General features: G+C 37.4%; 1 long non-coding RNA gene across 1 annotated transcript; it reads right to left on the bottom strand.

Annotated features, from left to right (window-relative positions):
- On the bottom strand, positions 1–834 carry LOC109850179. The gene is made up of 3 exons (XR_002249376.1): positions 707–834; positions 543–607; positions 1–34 (listed from the first exon to the last, which is right to left on the bottom strand). It is a non-coding gene; the product is annotated as an uncharacterized LOC109850179 (long non-coding RNA).

The raw sequence follows: 3,794 nt of genomic DNA, 5'->3' as shown, positions 1-3,794 counted from the left end.
CCGCAAGCCCCAATCTTTGTCAAGCGTCGGGCACCTTGACAGAAACTTCATGTAAGTCTCACAATACAAGAAAGAATTAATTGATAAATAATCAAGTACCAAAAAAAATCATAAACAAAAGAAATAACAATCATATCTAAGTATACAATCCGATATCCTGTAAACTTACTTGAGAATTGGATGAACTGAACAAGAACAAATTATATATGATTCATCTATAAAAAATATTCTGTGAATTATATGAAAAATAATAACATGAGGAGAATAAAATATTTCTCTACTTATTGGTGTCTCGCTCACTCAATTGCACTAAATAATAAATTAGTTCCCAACATAAAAAAAATGGTGAGCCAAAGGCCTGATCAGTTAAAAAAAATAAAAAGGAGCAATTTTTATGTACATTTACAAAGATCTTTATCTATGTACATCTTCCAATTCAAGCATCATACCCAAGTCTAATGAAATCACCTAATTCAGGCAAGAAATCACAACCGAAATGACAACCTGAAAAAAAAAACAGAATTCAACTCAACTGAACTTACTTTCCAATCTCGATACAGCTGCTGTTCGAATATTGAAACCCTTGTCGCTTGAAACTGTAGGAAATCTAGAATTAGGGGAAAATTAGAACAAAATGAGAGGACTGAAGAACAAAAAGCGCTTAGAGCTAGGGTTTTGTATAGAGGAGTGAAGACCAAGAAGAAACCTTCTTCAAATCATAGGTAGAATTCCTTACTGAATGCCAAAATTCAGAAAACTGTGGAGATGAATGCTGAGGCGTCGCGTTCCTTGCTGAATGCCAAAATTCTAAAAATTGTGGAGATGAATGCGGAGGCGTCGCGTTGAGGCGTCGCGTTCCTTGCTGAATGCCAAAATTCTAAAAATTGTGGAGATGAATGCGGAGGCGTCGCGTTGATGATTAGGGCTATAATACTCATCTTTGCAAATTGATGACTGGAAGATCGTGGGACGGCGAGAAGGGTAACCGATGAACTCTTCGGCGAAGAGAAAGGCATAATCGACGTAAATTTTAGGGCTTCTGATTTCCGTTGCTGATGACGAAATTTGTGTAACGCTTATAAGGGAGAAGTTGGGTATATTTTAAATGGTTGAAGGTTAATTTGGGAAGGGGAAAGTTTTTCAGGAACTGGCTCTTTTAAAGGGTAGATAGATTAAAACAATTAATTATGTAACTCTAGTTAAATTAATAAATTAATCGTTATCTAATCAATTTGTCAACAATAACTTGCCATTTATGTGCGCATATGTAAAGGCACAGATGAAACGTTTTATTTAGACTTTAATAGTATATAGTGCCTAAGAGACACAAACCAAGATAGAAAATAGTTCACACTTATCCAATTGTACCTTAAGTGGTCCTCATAAAGCTTAGATTTTCTAATGAGTAAAAATTTAATGTCCCTCTGATGGAAACATTTCATAAAGAAGAGAATTAACAGTTTGGAAAACTTTTTTTCCTGCATTAACACATTTGACAAGTGAGCTCCTCTTAATACCTGCAACAAGTTATCATGAACCCCTACAACTTTCATCTGTTTTATTTCGCTCCCTATATAATCTCCTCCCCAAATCCCCCCCCCTCCTACCCTTCACATAACAAATACTAGGTCAAATCAAATGATTAATGTTTGCGTCAGAAATTAGTTTATTTATTAAACTCATTACAACTCGTTTATCGAATACAATGAATTCTGATTAGTTTATTTATTAAACTCATTACAACTCGTTTATCGAATACAATGAATTCTGAGAAATAAATCTTTTTATAAGACTTCTCGTAAACTCATTACAACTCGTTTATCGAATACAATGAATTCTGAGAAATAAATCTTTTTATAAGACTTCTCGTTACAAACAAACAACTTCCTAGAAACACATGCAAAATCATTTTGGATCGCTGTTTGCGTAAGATCTTTACCTGTGCCGGGGGTGCGTTAGCCCGTGGACCACCGAATCACAGATTCAGATTGAACCGTGAAAGCTATTTAGGGATTCTTGCTTCGTTTAGAAGTAAGAAAAAGAAGTGAATATCTTATCGAGGTAAGATGAACACTCTTCTTAAGATCAAATCAAAGCTTAGATCTTAAGAAATCACAAGAACTCTAAAAAGGTTTGCATGTGATGAAGACTCTCTCTTTCTTGCTTGGAATTCCCCAAATTGCTCAAATCTCTCTGCTTAATCTGCTCCAAAATGCTTTGTCCTCGTCAATAATGATCCTAGGGGTATTTATAGCCCTTATGAACAATAACTGAAGTCAGAAGTTGAAAAGAAGTCCCATTGGAGGATTCCCATTTCCGAGACAGTTACAACTGTCTCAGAAGCGCAAGACAGCTTCCTATTTCCAAGACAGTTACAACTGTCTCAGAAGCGTGCACTGCTGGAAACATAACTTTTAGCGACGGAAAAATCCGTCGCTAAAAGTAGAAAATCCGTCGCTAAAACCTTTAGCGACGGAAAATATAAAATTCCGTCGCTAAAATATCGTCCGTATAGTGAGGGTAGCGAACATGTGTTTTAGCGACGGATATTCCGTCGCTAAATTTTAGCGACGAAACATTAGCGACGGATAATCCGTCGCTATACTTTATTTAAAAAAATTAAAAAAACTTTAGCGACGGATTTTCCGTAGCTAAAACATGTTTTAGCTACGGAAAATCCGTCGCTAATAACTATTAGCGACGGAAAATCCGTCGCTAATTACTATTTTTGAAAAAATAAAAAAAATAAAAAAAACGAATATTCCGTCGCTATTAACTTTAGCGACGGAAAATCCGTCGTTAATATTATCTATTTTCCGTCGCTAAAAGTGTATTTAGCGACGGATAATCCGTTGCTAAAAGCTTCCAATATTTTTTTAAAAAATAATTTGAAAATTGAAAAAACCTGTACAATAATATAATAAATTTAAAATCCTGTTCAATCAGCAGTATAATATTCATTCTCACGCATATATAACACATAATTTAATTAAAATATCCCAACATAGTAAGCGTTGTTTATACAGTACACACCATGATAAGTATTGTTTATACAACACACTCATTCATTGTTTTCAAAGGTAAAAAAACAAATCAGTCCTCTTGATCATCATCCTCATCACCAGCTCCACATTGTCTAGAAGTCCTGGCCTGCAATTATAAATCAAACGTTAACAACATGGCATGACATTCAAGTATAGCAATAAGAGAGTATCAGCGTGGGTGTGTGGAGTGTGGTGCATGCGTATGTATGTGTGTGTGCATGCGTGCGTGCTGCACGGTGACGTGCCATGCGGTCGCCGATTCTATAATAATTTTGTATGTGAATGGTGTTGTGTGTTGAGGCCTGGTGCAATGCGTAGTGATTGATCCAGTTATTGAGGTCGTGAATTGGTTAGTTAGTCGGTGGTTTGTGTTGTCTGTGGTGCGTGCCGTTGCGTATGGTTGGTTATTGATGGCTTGGGGGGGTGATTTGGTCATGGTGGGGGAGGGACAGAGTGTGATTGGTATGGCGTGTGCGTGATGTTAGGGTGAAGGGGAGGGGGGGGGTGGGGTCGCGGCCGTGTGGGAGGTGCGTGCATGCGGAGGTGCACGCGTGTTTGTGTGCGTGCGTGCGTATACGAGTATGTGCATGTACACGTATGAGCATGTACGCGTTCATGCGCATATGGTGAGAAATTGTGCGTGTACGCGTATTGTTGTAAAATTATGCTGCATGCGTTGTTAGGGTGTGTGTATGCGTTGTGTTGCTAAAAATTGTGTGTGCGGCCGTATAATACATAAGAATATGCCAT

This window comes from Asparagus officinalis, chromosome 7 (assembly GCF_001876935.1).
Source record: "Asparagus officinalis chromosome 7, Aspof.V1, whole genome shotgun sequence".
Taxonomy (NCBI): Eukaryota; Viridiplantae; Streptophyta; class Magnoliopsida; order Asparagales; family Asparagaceae; genus Asparagus; species Asparagus officinalis.
The sequence above is the reverse complement of the archived record's forward strand: the minus strand, read 5'-3'. Positions and strand labels throughout refer to the sequence as shown.